The sequence below is a fragment of the Myotis myotis genome, unplaced genomic scaffold (genome assembly GCF_014108235.1).
Source record: "Myotis myotis isolate mMyoMyo1 unplaced genomic scaffold, mMyoMyo1.p scaffold_m19_p_11, whole genome shotgun sequence".
Taxonomy (NCBI): Eukaryota; Metazoa; Chordata; class Mammalia; order Chiroptera; family Vespertilionidae; genus Myotis; species Myotis myotis.
The window spans coordinates 35,556,218-35,577,527 of NW_023416315.1; the positions used below are offsets into that span (position 1 = coordinate 35,556,218).

The following is a 21,310-nucleotide window of genomic DNA, read 5'->3' on the forward strand; positions in this document are numbered from 1 at the left end:
ATGCTTCCTCCAACAATATTTTTTACCAAAACATTTGTTTTCCTTCCTTTTACTTTTTTATTGAGTTATAACATACGTACAATACAGAGTGCAGAGTACACTATCTCTTGATTTTGGCATGTCTAAGAGTTTTTGTTTGTTTGCTGGTTATTGTGGATGTTACGTTGTTTAGCATTGGATTTTGTTGCCTTTTTTAAGGCAAATATGGTGATACATTTATTTATTTTTTACTTTTTATTGAATTTATTGAGGTAACATCCTATATAATAAAAGGCTAATATGCAAATAGACCAAACGGCGGAACAACCAAACAACCAAACAACCAGTCGCTATGACATGCACTGTTTTTTCATTGATTTTCAGAGAGAGGGAAAGACAGAAACACCAACGTGAGAAAAACACATTGATTGGTTGCCTCCTGCACAAGCCCTGACCAGGGCACTGGCCGGGGAGGAGCCTGCAACCTAGATACATGCCCTTAGCCGAAATCGAACCCGGGACCCTTCGGTCTGCAGGCCAACACTCTATCCACTGAGCCAAATCTGCTAGGGCAGAATCATCATACTTTTATTAGTGTCTATGAGTTGTTGTTTTTTGGCTTAATCCCTTTACCTTTTTACCCAGACCTCAACCCCCCTCCCCTCTGAGAGTTGTCAGTCTGTTTTCTGTATCTGTGTCTGTTTCTATTTTGCTTGTTTGTTTACTTAGATTCCACATATAAGTGAAATCATATGGTATTTGTCTTTCTCTGACTGTCTTATTTTACGAAGCATAATACTCTCTCGGTCTATCCATGCTCTCACGAAAGGTTAGATTTCCTTTTTTTATTGCTGAGTATAATTCCATTGCATATATGTACCACGGCTTTTTTATCCACTCATCTGCTGATGGGTACTTGGGCTGCTTCCAAATCTTGGCTATTGTAAATAATGGTGCAATGAACATAGGGGTGCACATATTCTTTCAAATTACTGTTTTGGGTTTCTTCAGATATATTCCCAGAGGTGAAATCACTGGGTCATAAGGCAGTTCCATTTTTAATTTTTGAGGTAAATTCATATTGTTTTTCACAGTGGCTGCACCTATCTGCATTCCTATCAACAGTGCGCTACGGTTCCCTTTTCTCCACATCCTCGACAGCACTTGTTGAACAGCCATTCCGACAGGTGTGAGGTGATATCTCATTGTGATTTTGATTGTTGCTTTTCTTTAAAGACAGTTGGATTAGTTCTGATAAACTGTTAAGTTACTTTAGTTTGATTGTTTTAAAGAATTTATAGAGTGGTTCTAGAGTACCTATTATGGTGGAGATAGTTTAGCCCTCACTACAAAAAGAATGTGACCTTCTGGGATGTCTATTGAATGATCTGATTAATCAATGAGGAATCTCCAATTTGGCTGGTGGGAACTCAAATAATTCCAAGCCCTGTGTGAGTAATGAGCAGTTGGCTCATGATTCTGGTACTCTGCCTGAACTCGGAGAGTTTTGCTCTATGTGTGTAGGTCTTAGTGTTCAGCAAAAACCCAAGGGGAACTCTACACAGATTTCTGAAGTTCATTTTCTATTTAACTGCCTCCCTCTGGAACTTCCAGCCACCTCAGATTCTTTAAAATCTCATCTCTATCTCTTCAACTCAGCAAAGTTGTTGTGTTCTCCTTGACAATCTTCTTCCTGTTCCACAAGTCAGAATGTGCCTCAAAGCAGTAAGCTGAGGTGATCATATGGCTCAGTTTGTTCCCGTTCTCTTGGGGGAAATAATAGGGCTGTTATATCTGTTGTCCACTGTCTGAAAAAAATGTGTATGTATCTTGTAAAGTTTTCCATGTGCTTTAGATGAGAAGGTAAATCTAGTTCCTATTACTCCATCATGGCCAGAGGTGAAATTTCACCACACATTTTAAAGATGAAATTGGCAAGCTAATTCCAAAATTTATTGTAAAAGCAAAGGATATAGAACAACCAATATAATTTGAAGGACTTATACTACCATATTTCAAGATGGGCTGCTAATCTGCAATGTGGTATAGTACATGAATAAACCATGCTTTCTCAATGGGAGTGATATCACCCCCAAGGGGGTAGAAATTGGTTTTTGGAGGAAATTTTTTAAAAAATTTTAATATAGGAAGCACATTTGTACATACAGTACATGAACAGTTGTATAGTATACCTTCGATATTAAAAGTTCATGGGGGAAAGGGGCAATTAGGAATAAAAATATCTAGAAAGGCTCTTCAGGGGTGTGATAATGAAAGATGTTGAAAAACACTGGAATAGACAATCAGATAAATAAAAGACAATTAGATAAGTAAATAAATAGAAGAGAAAGTCCAGCAATAAACTCACAAATCCCTCAATTGAATTTTAGTCAAGCCAACAATGAGGAGAGTCTTAACAAATAGTGATATAACAACTAAAATATATATTCAGAAATAAACATGAGAAGGAAAATGAACCTCAACTTCTCTGTTACTCCACTCACAAAAATATACTCACAATGGCTCATGGTTCAAAGTACATGAGGAATCCAGACTTTCTCTAAGAAAACACTGAAGAATATCTACACAAACTTGGAAAAACAAAGATATTTTTTAGAACACTAACCATAAAATAAAATACTTATAAATTAAATACTTAATGTCCTCAAAAGACACCATTAAGAGAGTGAATAAATAAGCAGCACCATGGTGTCAGCAAGAACAAGCACCTCACAAAAGGCGGTATAATGGGAGCCAGTAAGAAAGTAGTTGGTCCATTTTCTAAGAAAGATTGGAGTGATGTGAAAGCACTAGCTATGTTCAACGTAAGAACAATTAGAATAACACTGGTCACGAGAACTCAAGAAACCAAAATTGCATCTGATGGTCTCAAGAGTCATGTTTTTGAAGTGAGCTTTACTGATCTGCAGAATAATGAAGTTGCATTTAGAAAATTCAAGCTAATTAGTGAGGATGTTCCATGGCATGATCTTACCCATGACAAAATGTGCTCCAGGGTCAAAAAATGACAGACCATGATTGAAGCTCATGTTGATGTAAAAACTATCGATGGTTATTTGCTTCATCTATCCTGTGTTGATTTTACTAAAAAAAAAAAATGCAACAATTCGTTTTGGAAGACCTCTTATGGTCAGCATCAACAGGTCCATCAAGTCCAAAAGAAGATGATGGAAATCATGACCAGAGAGGTACAGATAAGTGATTTGAAAGAAATGGTCAATAAATTGACTCCAGATAGCATTGGAAAAGACATAGAAAAACTTGTCAACCTATTTATCCACTCCATGATGTCTGTGTTGGAAAAGTCAAAATGCTGAAGCAGCCCAAGTTTGAACTGGGAAAACTCATGAAACTCCATGGTGAAGGTTAGCAGTTCTAGAAAAGCTACTGGGGATGAGACAGCTGCCAAAGTCAAATGAGCTGATGGATATGAACACCGCCCCCCCCCCCGCCCCCCGCAGAATCTGTTTAAAATTCAGACTTTTAATGGTGACAATTTTTTTAAATTCCATTTGTTAAAAAAAAAGAGAGTGAATAAACATGCCACAGATTGAGAAAAAAGTCTGTAACACATATATCTGATGAATAAGTCATATACAGAATATAGAAAGAGCTCCTACAAAAACAATTAAAAGAATGATAATTTTTAAAAAACTTGAATAGTCACCTTTAAAAAAGGCAAATATATAGTATGGAACCAAGATGGTGGCGTAGGTAAAAGCCCGTACTCATTGCTTCCCACAACCACATCAAAGTTAAAACTGAGATATAGGACAACCATCATCAAGAACTGCCAGAAAGCTGGCTGAATGGAAGTCCTACACTAGAGAAGTAAAGAAAAAAGCACACTGAGACTGGTAGGCAGAGCAGAGGTGAGGAACAAGCTGATCCGGCATCCATGTGTGCTGCTTTTTTAATTGGGAGGGAAATCCATAAGGAGCAAGGGGGTCCCAGCCCCACACCAGAAGCCTGGCTCCATGAGCTGAACTTACAAGATCCTGCTTCCTCTGAGCTCCAGCACCAGGGCAAGGCTCTGGGGGACACAGACACATAGGAGGAGGAACTGGATTGTCTGGCATCAGAGCAGGAACTTGGGGACAGCTTTCTCCCAGATGGAGGTGCTTGCAGGGATCATTGTTCCTATGCTGGGACCTCCCCGGTTGCAGGGCTGACTGGCAGCCATTTCTGTTTGCTCTGCCCTGGTGATTCCCTAAGACCCCCCTCATCCAATTTACAACCCCACCCAAGCTGTGAGCAGCGGCTTTTGCATATGAATGGCCTGTCCTTGCTCAGACTAAAATGCCTCCAACAAGCTGCAGCTGGGTCAGGGAGCCCCAAACCTATCAATAAAAGGCCCCAGACCCACACCAGCACCAGCCTGCCTTGCTTCATAGATAAGCCTCATCTGGGCACTTCCAAACCTGATATAAAGAGGAGGAATCTGCAGATCTGGTGACTGCACCTTCCTGGAGATCCAAGAGCCAGTGGTCAGTTGCAGACCATACCAGATTACAACTCTACACTTCCATAAGCGACACACTCAAGGGGAAGACCCAGTGAGCACCCAACCCCCAATGAAGCAAGTCCTGCTGCATAGGGATGTTTCCTGCATAGTAGCTCTCCCACTGTAGTCACAATTGGTCCTCACAGACAATTGGCCTAGAGGTCAAGTCCTCCCAGTGACCCCACGACATTTTGCATTTTGCGTAGCAGCCAGGGAGGCTCCCTACTTAAATAACTCCCTTCAAGAAACAGCTTCCCATTTCCCATTCATCTTCAGGGAATGCAGTTAGTTAAGAGATTCTAGGGGGCTCCTGTGAGAGATTCTGCCTCGCCGCCCCCCACTCCCGCTAGAGGGGAGCTCAGAAGGGTCCTTATGCATGGATTATGAATCTTATCTAATGGGTCTGTCTTGCACATGAATCCTCAGCTCTCTTCCCAAAGATTACATTTTATTTTACCTGTGAGTCAATTTACAGCTGCAGAGCCCCTAAATTAATAACTCTGCCCATTATGCTGCAAAACCACTCTTGTTGGCTTTGGAACACTGTTGAGTTTTCAGCTTCTCACCATAGGAAGGCTTTGTTTTTTGAAGGAAGGAAGGAAGGAAGGAAGGAAGGAAGGAAGGAAGGGAGGGAGGGAGGGAGGGAGGGAGGGAGGGAGGGAGGGAGGGAGGGAGGGAGGGAGGGAAGGAAGGAAAGCACTGCCAATCCTTTGTGTTTGGTTTGAGTTGTAAGGCTAAAATTAAGAAAGAAAAAAATAGTTTTTTGTCTCTTCAAATTTTTTTTCTTTCCTTTAATGGAATATGTTGTTTGAAGGCTTTTGTCCAAATATCTGGGGTCTGTAGAAGTAAAGGATTTCTGGATTTCTCATCTCTCATTGATTTTCTGAAAATGCCCAAAATTAATAGTGCTTCCTATTTAGACTCTAACAATATTGCCATGCTCTCCCCCAATTCCTGTGTGGTCTTTTCAGGAAAGGGTAATTGCCCTGTGGCTTCCCCACTACCATTCATTCATTTAATAAATATTTATTCAATATGTACCATGTGCCAGGCATTTTAATGCATATTTCATTTTATTAGACAAAATAAAACTAAAGAGTAAAATTAAAGCAAAGCAGAATTGTCGTGTGAATTTTAAAACTTGAAATAAAAAAGGTTTTTTGTTCTGTTTTCTAGCAATAGGTCAATGGAAGGTTGTGTTAAGTGGGTTTTAAAAAAAAAAAAGGGGGAGAAGAATTAGATAATCTGTTGTGCTCTTAACACTCTGTAGTATAGTGGAAGCATCTATGCCAAGCTGCATCTCAAACCACCTATATGTGCATCCTCAGTCTCCTTCTCTCACATTTTAGTAAATGTCAACCCTATTCTTTCAGTTGCTCAGGTAAAACTTCTTAAAGTCCTTCTTGACTCTTCTCTTTTACATCCCATATCCAGTCCATCAGGAAATCCTATTGACTTAACTTTCAAAAAATATCCAGAATCTAACCACTTATCAATGTCCCATGACACTGTAGTCACTATCATTTTCCCATGGGTTACTGCCATACCCTTCTAACTGATTTTCCTGCATCTGCCCCTGGCACCTACAGTCTACTTTTAGGGGTACCTAGAGTGCTACAGGGTTAACCCTCTACTTAAACTCCATTGTCTCCCTATCTCTGAATAAAAACTGAAGCCTTCTAATGATGTTCATGATCTGCCCTCATTTTCAATCTAACCTTCCCCCCCATTCTCTTCTGTTCATTCATTCTGCTCTCCCCTATAACCCTCTCAGTCACTGAGCATGTATCTGCCTCCCGGGCCTTTGCACTTGCTAATCCCTCTCCCTGAGCCAATCTTCCCACAGAGATTCACATGGCTTTCTTCCTTAACTTTCAGAGCTTACTCAATCACTTTTTCAATTAGGCCTCCTCTGGTCATTTTGACTAAACTTGTACACACCCTCTCCCCTCCCTCCAGTCATATATATCTGATCTCCGTTTCTCTTTCAGTTTTTTTCCTTAGCATTGATATCTATCTAAAAACCTGTATACTTTACTAATTTATTTCACTTGCTGATGAACAAGATTGAAAGCTTCATATTGCATGAGATTTTATCTCTTTTGTTCAATACTGTATGACCTAGAACACATTTTAGTACATAGTTGGCACTCAATATATATTTGAATAGAACAAATCTAAGATAATATTAACAAAATTCCAGAGTGTAACGTATTTTCTGTACTGTAAATTCAAAATCATATTTTTGTTTTTGTTTATAAACAAAATAAAAATCAATGGTGTATAAAGCATATATGCATAGCACTTTAATTTATATATGTATTTTTAATTTTTATTTTTTAAAATACACTTTTATTGATTTCAAACAGGGAGAGGGAGAGAAAGATAGAAACATTAGTGATGAGAGAGAATCACTGATTGGCTGCTTCCTGCACGAACCACACTGGGGATTGAGCCCACAACCCACGCATGTGCCCTGACCGGGAATTGAACCATGACCTCCTGGTTCATAGGTCAATGCTCAACCACGGAGCCACACCAGCCGGGCTCTGTTTATATCTTTTAAAGGGCCACACTTCAACCATATGCAAAAAGTCCTACTTTTAAAGGTCTCTATATTAGAAAATTTCACAATTTGCTTAGTAAGTCTAATATTTAATTCTCATCATCAAAATCTCCTTTTTATTCCAGCTCATTTGCTATGAGCTGAATGTTTGTGTCCCCTCAAAATTCATATGATGCAATCCTAATGCCCAATGTGATAGTATGAGGAGGTAGGGCGTTTGGGAAGTGCTTGGGTTTATAACAGTGTATGGTATTTTGTTATAGCAAGTCTGAATGGACTGAGGCACTAAGACCTTTAAGCCTTTACTTAGACTTATTTTTTTGTGTCTGTTTTTAGTGAAAATGGATGGAATTGGCACTTTTGTGAATTGTTTTCTTCTCCAAATCAAACTCCTCCTCCAAGGTTGGATTCACTAACTCTTTAGTCAGTTCTGTCAATTATATTCAAGATTGGTATCCTTTTCAGTGAGGAATTCTCTCTTGGGCACTTTTGTGAGACAAATGGAGAAAAACTTCTTATTTGCCACCGCAATCTAACCTCATAATTAATACAATGACTGGGAATTTGCTTTATATCAACTAGGAACACAATTTTAAATTTATGCCAAAAGCACATGCATAAATATTATAAAACAGCTCCATCTGTACCACCACTGTCCTTACGCAGTCCGCAGATTCCCCTGAGCTGACTTCTACAGCAGCCCCCCTAATAGTCTTGTCTCACCACAATCCCTTCAAATTCCCCTCCACACTGACCACAATCAGTCAGAAGAAACTCTAGATTCTTCAGGGTAGCAGAGAAGGCCTTTCTGGATATGGCCTCTGTGTTCTGTCCAGCCTAACTCATCACCTAAAACTCCCAGGCCTGTACTTTAGGTTCTGCTTACTGAATTAACTAGAGTTTCCTATGTATCCACCACCTCATAATTCCTTGTTTCTGTTTCTGATGTTTCCTTTGCCTAGACCGTCCTCTCCCAATTATCTGCCTAACTACCAATCATCTCTTGGCGGAGGGATCTTTGAAGGGACACAATTCAGAATATCCCTCTTCCCCATCTCAGTTCTGAATAAATTGAAAAGCAAAGTAAAAGATGAGGGTTTTGATAGCACATGATTACTCTTGGAGCCCAGATTGGAGGTCATGGTGTAAGATCTGTGAACAAAGTGGGGATACTGATAAAGAATCCCAGAGTTGGGCAGCCCACTGCAGCAGCACTGGGTGGGACTAAGTTTTGCATAGTGGTTGAGGGGGAGCCAGTCATTTCCTTTTCACAGAGGGACAGAGTGGGTAAGAGGCAATGAGAGGCCAGTTGTTTGTTGCATTCTAATCCTATACCTCTTACTTTGTTTTCAAATATTGTTTGGCCAGAACTTCTGGTATTATATCAAATATTATGATATAGCAACCAACCTTTAAAGTTTCTCTGTAAGGTAAAATATTGGCTATAAATTATTAGTAGATAGGCTTGATCTAGGGAAAAAATTTCTAAATTTTTAGTAAGTTTAAAAAATAGTTTCTTATAAATTTATTTTTCATAGCTATTTGAATAACAGACTTTTTTTCTTTTAGTCACTTACTAAAGTGTAGATTTTCTTATGTTAAACCATCTATGTGTTTCCAAGAGGAAAAACTTTTATATATATATATTTTATTGATTTTTTACAGAGAGGAAGGGAGAGAGATAGAGAGTTAAAAACATCGATGAGAGAGAAACATCGATCAGCTGCCTCCTGCACATCTCCCACTGGGGATGTGCCCGCAACCCAGGTACAAGCCCTTGACCGGAATCGAACCCGGGACCTTTCAGTCCGCAGGCCGACGCTCTATCCACTGAGCCAAACCGGTTTTGGCAGGAAAAACTTTTAGATCATATTGCTGTTTTGTAAAATACACTGATTGATTCCATTAGCTAAAAATTTTATTCAGAATTTTCTCATTTACATTTATGAGTCAAGTGGACCTACATATTTTTTCTTTCTTATATTGTTTTCATCTGGATTTGAAATCAAGGGTTGACTGGCTTTATAAAGTTACTTAGGCAGCATTCCCTTTTTTCTGTTTTCTTTTTTGGGGGGGATAACTCATATAAAGTTCAACAGTTCTTTAATAACTTGGTAAAACTCAACTATAAAGTTGTAGAAATGCTTCGATTACTATGAAAATTTAACTGTACTACTCTATTAAACTTTTCTATTTCTTCTTGGGCCAATTATACTCTTTATATCTTTTTTCTCAAAATTCATATTTTACCTTGGTTTTCTTGTGGTTATTCTCTTTTTCATTGTTTTATTTTAACTTTAATATTCTCCCTCCCCCTTTTTTTTCTTTGAGATTACTCTGTTGTCCTTTTATAACTTTCTTGGTTGAAATCTTAGCTCATTTGTTTTCAGACATTCTTATTTTTTGATAAATATATGTAAATCTTTTTAGTTCCTCTACATTCCACATTAGCTGTGTTTTGATTGACTTAGAGTCACTCCCATTGGTGATGTGGCTGAATACAGGAGGTCTGACATCGGACAGATGAGACTGACAGCAGTGTGTTAGTCACATATACTCATACTCCAGGAGAGGAGAGTACCATACACCATGGAGGACCAGTAGAGGTGTGCTTGGTAATAGAGTGAATGAGCAGAGTCGGCCGGAGGCTGGCTTTGTAGCAGCAAGGGGTTCTGGAAGGAGGATATGTGATTGGCTTCCTTGAATAACTCCATGAGCTGTCAGGGGAATGAAACCCATCTGGCTGAGGACAAGGTGAGGAGCAGCTACTCCAGCTGATAGGGGAACAAGCCAGGTGGGGAACCTTTCCCATTGCAACTTATCTGGTGAGTGTAGGGAAACTCATGGTTGGGCCTTTTGAGGCCTCTCCCTTTCAGATGTCAAGGTAGTACATAATAATGAATATTAATTTTAGACCTCACACCACAAGCTAAATCCCAGATTCTGATACATAGTGCTTTCTATTTGTTTTATATACTTTCCTATGATTGCCTCTTTAACCTAAAGGTTATTTAGTAATCTATATCTATACTATCCATCTGTCTAGTTTCCACACATATAGCACTTTTATTATTTATTTATTTTTTTAAATAAAAATGTCCATACTACCCAAAGCAATTTAATGATTCAATGCAATTCCTATCTCCTTTCCCATGGGATAGGCAATTGCAATTCAAAGAGACAGCTCTTGACAAAGAGTAGTGACATAGGCCAAGATAATAGGAGAAGGGGAGAGGGAGGAAAAAATGCTTAAGGGCTGACCTACTGAATGTGGCTTTTATCACTTTCCACCCAAGCTAGACTGATGATCCAGGGCACAAAAGGGCCCTCTTCCCTGGGCTGCCATGCCCCTCACACTTGGACCTAACCTCCTCTGTCCTCTAGGAGCTTCCCAGAGTTTCAATGGCAGATTCTAGGATCCCTTGACCTTTTTCTTTTTCTTTTTCTTTTTCTTTTGGTATCAACAGGAATGAGTTAGGAGAAAGCCAGCATCTAGAGATAGTTCACTCTCTTGACAGAACCAGCCAAGCACTTCCTAGGTACTACCAGCTGTATCCCAGTCCTCACTTACAAAATGTGTCTAAGAAAACATGTATGCCCAGCCATATTTGTTAAAGCTGAGTCTTTCAACCAGGAAGTTTGAGCTCTACGATGAGAGAAGAGGGTATTTCACAGACTTGAGGTGGCAATTTTGTGCCAGTGTGTGTAGCTTTTTAGAAAGAATGTAGCCCTGGCTGGTGTGGATCAGTTGGTTGAATCATATAGTGCACCGAAAGGTCACTGGTTTGATTCCCTGTCAGAGCACATGCCCAGATTGTGGGCTCAATCCTCGGTAGGGGTACATGCAGGAGGCAACTGACCGATGTGTCTCTCTCACATCAATGTTTCTCTCTGTCGTTCTCCCTCTCCCTTCCTCTCTCTCTCTCTGAAAAAGAAAAAAAAATCAATAAAAATATTTTTCAAAGAATATAACCAGGGGAAGATGTTATGATCTTCTTGACAAGTACATATACCTCAGCCATATTTACTGGCTTTCAATAACCCTGTAGAGAACTTTTCATTCATTTTCCTCTTTCTTTGCTTCTTTTCTTTCCCTCTCCCTACCCTTCTCCCTCTCTCTTTCTCTCTTTCCTGCCTGCCCTCCCTCTCTCTGCATGTAAAATAATCAAAAGCTGCTTGCCCACGGGAATGTGAATCCATGCAGTGGGACTCAGGTGAAGCAGATTTGCAGCAGGAAGTTTGGTCGAGGGGCAAAAAGAAACACTTTCCTCCATGGTCAGAGGATTAAATCTAGACAAGGATGACTGATTTGACTCCAAAATTCAAATGTTGTAATGAGATTTTTCCAACAACAATGGATGACTCTTATAAGCAAAGAATTATATGGTTCTTCGCTCTTCTATTTGTAATGTCCCCTCTGAATTCTACCACTAACATGTTTCTTGCCAGAAGCACGCCAGATAATTGGGTAAAGACAGCTGGATTAGTCACTTCAAATTACCTATAGTCTACAAAAGAAAAAAAAAAATTACCAGAAAGCTGCAGTCAATTTTTATTTTCTCCTAAAGTGAAATGTGCAGGGGTCTATTCAGAAAATGTTATTTTATTTGCATTCTACCTTTATGTAAATCCACAAGATTAAATGGTTTTCAATGACATCATCCTCCCTCCTTTCTAAGTAGATAATTAACTGGCTGGTATACTTTCCAAAAGAAGGATTTCACCAAATAAGTGAATGCAAATGCATGAAGCATCCACTTGCTGAATAGAAAAATAAATCACCCCCCAAAGAGAAAGAATATACCTGAGCAACTGCTTCTTAAGAATAATGATGTTATTCATTTACTTCAGATTTTCTTGTTCAGATATTCTCAATTTACTCAATTAAAAAATCATTTTTAAAGCTATTCTTTTGCATTTTCTTTTTTTGTTAATTATCACCAGAGAATGAGATGGAGAAAGGGGTGAGAAAGAGACAGAGAAACATTTATGTGAGAGAGGCACACACTGATTGGTTGCCTCCTACATATGCCCCAACAGGAGCTGGGGATCAAACCTGCAACCCAGATAAGTGCCCTTGACCGGAAATCAAATCAGTGACCATGCAGTGCATGGAATGATGCTCTAACCACTGAAAAACACCAGCCAGGGCCATTCTTTTGCATTTTTAACATCTAAATTTCATTATGACCAGAACTTTTTCAGCTTATTAATTTTTCCTTCAAAGTATGTTCTAGTAATTCTTTCCTCTCTATACCACTATCACATCCTTATCCTCTGTATCAGTTACTATTACTATCAGAAATGCCCTAAAATTCAATGGCTTAAAGCAATTATTTTTCATTTATCATGTATTTGTGGGCTGGCTGCTCCCAGCTCTCTCTCTCTCTAGGCTACTAGGACCTGTTTTTCTCTTACAGAAGCAAGTCCAATCACACAAGTGCTTCTTAAGTCCCCACTAACGTTCTATCCAGAGCCAAAGGGTGGGGGATGAAGAGTGGGAGAGAAAGGGAGTAAATATTTGAAACACTTATTTAACTTACCACATCTCCTTATTCATATATTATGGCACACCAACCTCTTAGTTGCTTGTGATACCTGCAGAATTATCTTTCTCCAATGTTTCCTGTATGCATTTCCCACATTAGTCTTCCTTAAAATCATGAATGGGTCTCAATTTCCAACTGTACTGTGCCTAAAGTCTTCCTATCGTTCAACATCCTTAACAGTTTGGCCATTCTTCATTTTATGAACATACATCCGCCACTCCAATGACTCCAGACTAAAATATTTCACAAACCTCCTATGCCTATTCTCATCTAGTTACCTTTGTTCATTCAGATTCTCTCACCCTAAATGCCAACTTCTCTGCCCAGTCTTAATTACATCTCCTCTACAAAGTTCCCTAGGTAATTTTCCCTAACTAGTCTCCTTTTTATGCTATTGAATCAATGTGTTACTTCTCCCATGGGAAGATTTGCTATTCATTTATTGAGTCAACAAAGTTTTACATTGTATTTACTAGGTGCCAAGCATTGTAGGTGTTGAAGATAACACAGTGAAAAAGACCCAGTCCCTGTCCATCATGCTGGTTGATAATCTCTTAAGGAATATTAGAGTGCGATAGAGCTGCAGAGAAGTGAACATAGGGGGCCTGGAAGCACACAGGAGGGGGACTTAATCCTGTCTTGGGACACTTTAAAGATATTTGGAGAACAAGTTGTCTGTGGTTAAATCTGTATGATGAGAGTTATTCAGGTGAAACAGGACTATTAGAAAGCATTAAGGATAGAAGGAACTAACATAAGGAAGAAAGAGCCAGTGTATTTGGAGAGCTGCTCATAATCCAGGGTGGCTGGGGCGCTGAATGTGAGACAGGATGAGGAGGGAGATAAGCCTGGAGAGGAATGCTCTGTATAAAGAATCTGAAACTCATATGAAGGCAGCAGGAAGACAGGTGGTGTGTTTAAATAAGGGCATGACATAATCAGATTCGTGTCTGGATTTTTCAAAATTAAGATATAATTGAAATATAACATATTTGTTTTGTGTATACAACGTGATTCAATATTTGTATACTAGAGTGCCGGGAGCCGGTCCATCCTTGCTGTTTCAAGGGACCTGGCATATATGACATACTGTTCTTAATATGTTTGCTCACCTTCTTGGCACTATGTGTTTTAACCAAGGTCACCTCTCTGAGAAAGGTTGTTTCCCCAGGTAGGGATTTTCCCCTGAAGTTAGGGAGGGAATAAAACCCCTTAACTAAGTGCCAGGCGGGTAATTAATCACTTTAACTATGAACAATCATGCTTAAACTACATAATCTTTACTCCCTGGAATGGAGATAAGAAACGCCCTAACCTTTGGAAAAGAGATTGATAGGATTGGAATCAACTGGTATAAATACAGGTGTAACAAGACAACAGGACACAGAACCTAGACACAGAACCCAGACACAGAACCTACACACAGAACCTAGACACAGAACCTACACACAGAACCTAGACACAGAACCTACACAGAACCTAGAGACAGAAGAACTTCCCTGGAGAGAACATGGCAAAAGATCCTGGACAGAAACTGGCCACAGAACCTAGAGACAGAACCTAGCGAGAGAACCTGGCTGAAGAACCTAGAGACAGATCCTGGCTACAGAACCTGGATAGAACATGGCAAAAGAACCTGACTAGAACCTGGTGACTGAACCTGGCTGGAGAACCTGGACAGAACTTGGCTGGAGAACCTAGCGAGGGAACATGGCTACAGAACCTGGCTGGAGAACCTGGAGAACCTGGCTGGAGAACATAGCAAGAGAACATGGACACAGAACCTGGCTGGAGATCCTAACCAGAACTTCGCTGGAGATCCTGACCAGAACTTGGCTAGAGATCCTGGCTAGGCTGCTGATCAACTGAACGCTGTCTCTATGTCATTCCTTCTTCGACGACTCCGTCCACACCTTTGGGGAACCCCTGGACCTGCTGGGAATGGACCCCAGCACTAGAGGCCCAATGCATGAAATTTGTGCAAGAGTAGGCCTTCCTTCCCCCGGCTGCCGGCACTGGCTTCCCCCTGGCACCCGGGACCCAGGCTTCCCTGCAACCTCCAGCAGGCACCTGGGACCTGGGCTTCCCTTGCAGCCCCGGTTTCATCCAGAAGGTTGTCCGGTCTAATTAGCATATTATGCTTTTATTATTATAGATGCTCTGAAATGATCACCACTGTCTAGTTAACATCCATCACCACACAGAGTTACATTTTTTTTTTGTGATGAGAATTTTTAAGCTCTAATTTCTTACTAACTTTCAAATATACAATAAGGCTTTATTAACTATAGTCACTATGCTGTAATTTACATTCCCAGGATTTATTTATTTTATAACTGAAAGTTTGTATCCTTCACCCATTTTGCCCACCTCCCCACCCTGCCTCTGGCAAACATTTATCTGTTCTCTGTATCTATGAGTTTGTTTTGTTGTTGCTGCTTAGACTAGATTCCACATAAAGGTGAGATTATATGGTATTTGGCTTTCTCTGTCTGACTTATTTCACTTAGCATAATGCCCTCAAGGTCCATGCATGTTGTCGCAAATGGCAACATTTCCTTCTTTTGTTACTGCTGAATAATATCCCAGTACTCTCTTTCTTTCACACACACCATTTTCTTTATCCATTCATCAACTGATGGACATTCAGGTTGTTTCCTTATCTTGACTATTGTAATAATGCTGCAATAAATATAGAGGTGCAGATATCTTTTCAAGTTAGTGTTTTGTTTCCTTCAAATGAATATCCAGAAGCAGACTGCTGAATCATATGGTAGTTCTATTTTTAATTTTTTGAGGAACCTACATAGTGTTTTCCATAGTGGCTACACCAATTTACATTCTCACCACAGTGCACAAAGATTCCTTTTTCTTCACATCCTCTCCTTTTTAAATCTTTTAGAACAGATTCGTGTTTGAAGAGATCACCTTAGCTGCTCTGTGAATCATGGATGAAAGAGAGATAAGACGAGAAGCAAGTCAGTTCAGGAGACTGTTATAATAATCTGGGAGATAGATGAGTATAGGACAAACCAAGGTAGTGAGAAAAGTAGGTGATTTCAGAGATATTTGGAGGTGGATTTGGCTATTAAATGAAATACGGGTGCAAAGTAAATAATGGAAACTAAAATTACTGTTTATTCTTTATATCTTGAGAAATGAAATTTCCTTGCTGGAAGAATTATATATATATATATATATATATATATATATATATATATATATATATATATATATATGAAATGAAGGCAGAGTTACAGTTTTATATTAATATGAGTGATATTGGAAAGTTGCCCCAAAGGAAATAGTATCCATAGAAATGACAGCTACACACTCAAAGGAAGAAACTGTGTACTTGAGGGTTTGCAACATATTCAATTACTGGGCAGATCAGCGACTTGAGACCCTTAGCAGTGAAAAAAATCTCTTAGATCACCCCATCACACCCCATTCCACACTGGGGCAGGATTCTTTTCTCTATAATGTTCATAGGACTCTGTTCAGTCTCATTTAAAAAGTTTTAAGCTTGGAGTTTTTAATCGCCTCCTTTAGAAGGCTCTTCCCTTCTATCCTAGGAAGTATGTCCTTAAGGGAAATTCACTGATACTTAACCCATATTTTACTTGTTATAATTTCCTATTACCCTAATTAATACCTTTCTCTGAGCCTTTCCTTGTGACTCATCCACAAAATATCACCTCTCCTTCTGTGGTGTTTTCGCCATTCAGATCCCTTGCATGTGGACAGTTATCCTGAGTCTCTAGTCAGTCTTAATAGTTAGGAAATGTTTAAGCCTGTAGTACTAATAAATCAGCTCAAGGTATAATTAGAGGCTTAACTCTGTGAAGAGAAGATGTAACCCATTTGTTAATAACATCACTTAGGTCTTTTGAAAACAGTCTTGCCTAAAATAACCGAGTCAAATTAAGAACTAGCCTTAAACAAAAAATCAAAATACTGGCCTTCTAGAATATTATAAGCCCAATTCCTCCACTGAAAGTACAGCTGAGAATTCTCTGTAGCTTTCTTCTAGTTGTCCCAGAGTCATGTTGACCCCTAGCTTCTCCAAAGTCAGTTAAAATTCAGATGTAATTAGCATTCATTGATGTATTAGATGCTTTTATTTAATCCCCACATTATTACTCATTTTATAGCCAACTACAAGAAGGCTAATGGATCTTAAGTAAGTGCCCAAGGACACACAGTAGAAAGTGACAGACTCAGGACAGACCCAAGTCTTTTGACTCCAAATCCTGAGCTCTTGAAATTTTATTCAGCTGATTGTGAGATGGTAAGATGATTACTTAATGGGCTTGAGTCTCCACTACATCAAGAGGCCTTAGCAAAATATTTGCTTTGTGTTTTCTATTGTGCCATAAAGCATATGGGCATTAAGAATAAATATGTTTATGGGTATATAAGAGCCATGAAATTCATATTCTCCACCTTGTACTAATACATACCTCCTTACCCAACCTACTTCACATTGCTCCTGTTCTGTTCTTTTACATTTTGGCCACTGCTCTTTGTTACTGATGAAGTGCTCTGAAAAGTTTTGCAAAATGGCACAGTAGAAAGTGGCTAAGCTCAAAATCAAACACAGTCTCTGGCTCCAAATCCTTTCCTCTGTTGAAAGTGAACCAAGGAAGTTCTACTTTGCTTCCTCGTAGGGAAGTTGGGGGAAAAATAACCTATGAGTGGTTGCAACATGTTTTGCAGAGTAAAATATGCTAGTGAAGAACTGATAGTATCGACCTGCTCCATAGGAATTGTACTTATGATGAGTTTTAAGGTTCACTAAACCAGTTTTTCTGTTGTGTAACTCCTCCTCCTGACACTCTCCGAAATATGCAATGTCATCTCTTATGTATTGTAATCTGTTCAGTGATAGCTAGTGCTAATTCTACTGCTGTTTGGAAAAATTACATTTAAAATTAAAGTTAACATTTTTAATGAAGAGATAATTCTATAGAATGATATAAAATTTCAAAAGAGCATGTAACCTGACAAACACTACCTCAGTCAGGTGATCAAAGTCAACATCAACAGTGGTAAGTTATGTTGATAGCACCCTTGATATTATGGGATGCAAATGGCATTTTATCTCTGTGGTCTTGCTCCCAAAAATTGTAACTCCAGTCTAATCCTGAGAAAAACATTAGAAAAATATCAATAGAGGAACATTCTACAAAATACCTAATAGAGATAGAATTAGAGGTAGAGATAGAGATAGAGATAGAGCTAAGACCAAAATACACCTCAAAACTGCCAAGGTCATCAAAAACCAAGAAAGTCTAAGAAATTGTCACTGTCAAGAGAAGCCTAAAGAGACATGATGACTAAATGTAGTATGATATCCTGGATGCGATCCTGGAACAGAAAAAGGACATTAGGTAAAAACTATGGAAATCTGAATAAAGTATAAACTTTAACAATAATGTATTGATATTGGTTCATTAATTTTGACAAACAGACCATACATACTAAGGTAACATGGTAATAATAGCGGAAATGAGGTGTAGGCTATTTGGGGTTCTCCACGCTAGCGTCATAATTTTTCTACAAACATAAAACTTCTAAAAAATAAAGTTTATTAATAGACACAAAAGAGCATATAAGTAAAATTTTGTTTTGAATACGTTCCTTAAAATATATATATTTTTCCTTCTGCTTCCACATTTCTTTAAAAATCGCAAGGATGAATAAAGAACAGCATTTTAAAAGAAATTCTCAGGAAATGTGTTTATCATGGAAGTGTAATAAATCACTTTTCCCATCCTACCACCATGAATAGAGATTAAAATTTTAGGGTTATTTTTCTTTAGTTTTATTATTAATTACTCTCTTAAAAAGTACTTTTTCCATTTGTAAAATAGATAAAACTCTACCTTGAAAGAGGTTTATAAAGCTTAATGAAATGAAATAGATAAGTAGTACCTAAAAAATTACTTTAGAGCTAACATTCTAATATCAGAGCTTTTTAGAATGATTCATTGTTATCCATTTTAACCACTGACTAGAAGATTTGACTCTCTTGTCAGTGAAGAGGCCTATAATAATTTTATTCCTTTGTTAGATTTTCTTGGTACAAGTGAACATGACATGGACTCTGCTTAAATACCAGGACATGCTGTCACAAGCCGGGGGCAGAATTGCATAGATGGTCCACACCCTGGCTCCGGCTCAGTTTTTAGAATCCAGGACACAGTGTAACCAAGCAAGTCACTGTTTTATGAATCAGCCCCTCCACATGAGGGGAAGACTCCTTGGCAACCTGGCAGTGCTGCTCTAAGGGAAGAGAAGTGATTGCCTAGGCCCTAGGGAGAAGACATCAAGACTACCACACGTATAGGCTTGCTCTACCCAGGACGTGGGGAATTTTGCTTCGCTTGGAATCAGCCCCAGAATTCAGAAGTAAGCTAACTACAGCTTGCTTTTTAATATCCTAAAAATGCATGCTTTTCATAAGACCCTAGGTACTGGCTTTCATATTTGTGCTGGCGTTGTCTCTGCTTGCTATCCCAGAGCCCTTGGGGTTAACACACCATTGCTTGATCTCATCAGGTAATGTGAGGCAGAGTGAGGCAATCAGCTGTTCAATGCAGTCACAGGTGTGCATGTAGCAACAACCCCACATGTAATCAGAAGTCACGAGACAGTAGGGCGACTGCAGGTTCTGAAAGAAGACCTGATTAGGTCAATGCCAGAAACTAAGCAGCCTGGGTCGGGTACGGTCATCACCTCTGTGGTGTCTGTTGTTCTCATGGTTTCTATTATCAGTGCTTGATTCAAGAGAAGTTCACCTGGTGGGACCACCAGGAAATAGGCAAGCTATTCTCTCATGGAACTGCTGGGTCCAGTCTTTGGCCCAAGATAATTTTCAAATGCTCCTTTCCTTCTCTCATGTAGGCTCAAGGGACTCGTGGTAATAAAGACTTATGACTCATGGTAGCTACTGACAAGAGTTTTATGGAACATAAATTCACCAGGCTCTGTAGCTTGACTTTTAATACTATATGACTTGAAAATTATACATCTGAATCCCATAACCTGTATTCCTTTTCTCTTTAATACTGTTCCTATTGCATCTATCCCTAGAGATTCCTCTCTTCTCATCTCCAGGACTGCTGTGACTCATATACTCCTTAGGTCTTTCCTATTAACTGCATAGACATGCACTCCATTTCTGCTTAAGAAGTTTAGACTGAATATGACAGGAATGTGGACACCAAAAAAGAATGTAATAAGCATGGGAAAAGTTGTTAAAGCTAATAAATTATTTTAAAATCTTCCAGTCATAGTCCCTAATTTGAAGTTGTATGATGATATGATTTGGCTTTTAGTTCTTACTCAGAAGAAATTTTTAAAAAATGTTGATCAGGTTCTTATTTGTGGCTAGTATTTATTTTTTAGGAACTTTCAGATGCATGTAACCAAATTCAGTGGGCATTTTCATAACACAAGAATCATCCCCATGAACATATTATTGGGATACGTATATCTCTATCCAGAATTCTCTGAATGCTAAGGAGCTAGTCAGTTAATACACTAAAAAAAAAGGGGGGGGGGGATATGGCTTCAAATTTTATTTCTATCATTTGACTCATGAGAGTAACTAACCAGAATTTTATTGAATAAAATGTGATTCTGGAACAAATGCACAAGGCTCTGTGGCTTGGTTTCTAATTTCATTATTATCACTCTGCTCAGCAATATTGCTAGTACTCAAAGCCAGCCTAGGTCTTTCGTTCTCAGTCAGTTCTTATATGCAGAACTTCTAAACATCTAGCAGAGTTTAGGTTTATGTTCTATAAAGTCACCAGAAAATTTTATTAATTTATAATGTAAAGTATTTATGCTAATTAAGTTAATTTTTTCCCCTCTAGGTATCCACCTCAGAAATGAACTAAAGACAGCTATAAGCGTAATGACTGCAGAGCCAGGGAATAAAACAGAGACTGTTTTGCCTGGCTGATGTAGCTCAGTGGTTGAGAGTCAACCTATGAACCAGGAGGTCATGATTCGATTCCCCGACAGGGGACATGCCCAGGTCGCGGGCTCAATCCCCAGTAGGGCCGTGCAGGAGGCAGCCGATAGATGATTCTCTCTCATCATTGATGTTTCTATCTCTCCCTCCCTCTCCCTCCCTCTCTGAAATCAATAAAAAAAATAGTTTTAAAACAAACAAACAAAAAACAGAGAATGTTTTTAAGCTGAGATAGCTTGCTGAAACTTCCTCTTACAGTTAGGGCACCACAGAGGTATATCTATCCAGAATGCTAACTATTCCTGTCGTTAATATGGAACTCCTTAGTTTAGGAGCATACTTCAAAATTCTTACTTTACAATTTTCGCTTCTCTGGATGCCAAATACACCCACACCTTTTCAATTCTTTGTTTTCACTCTCTTTGCACCCCTCTTACAATATTTGGACAATGTATTTGACATTCCATTTATCTGACTCCCTATGGAAAAGAAATATCTATGTATATTAATTGCTGTCAGTCCCACAATAGGACCTGCATTTTAAAAATATTTTTTGTTTATTTTCTAGCATTCATCTTATTTTGCTCTGTTTTCAATTACTATAATAGCATATGGGAATAACTCACCACACTTCAAATTTGTATTTATATCATCAACTTAATGGGTACCATGAGCATATATAAGAGCAAACTGGTATAAGATCA

General features: G+C 38.8%; 1 pseudogene; it reads left to right on the top strand.

Annotated features, from left to right (window-relative positions):
• The first annotated feature begins 793 nt into the window (after positions 1–793).
• On the top strand, positions 794–7,486 carry LOC118666577 (annotated as a pseudogene).
• The last annotated feature ends 13,824 nt before the right edge of the window (positions 7,487–21,310 follow it).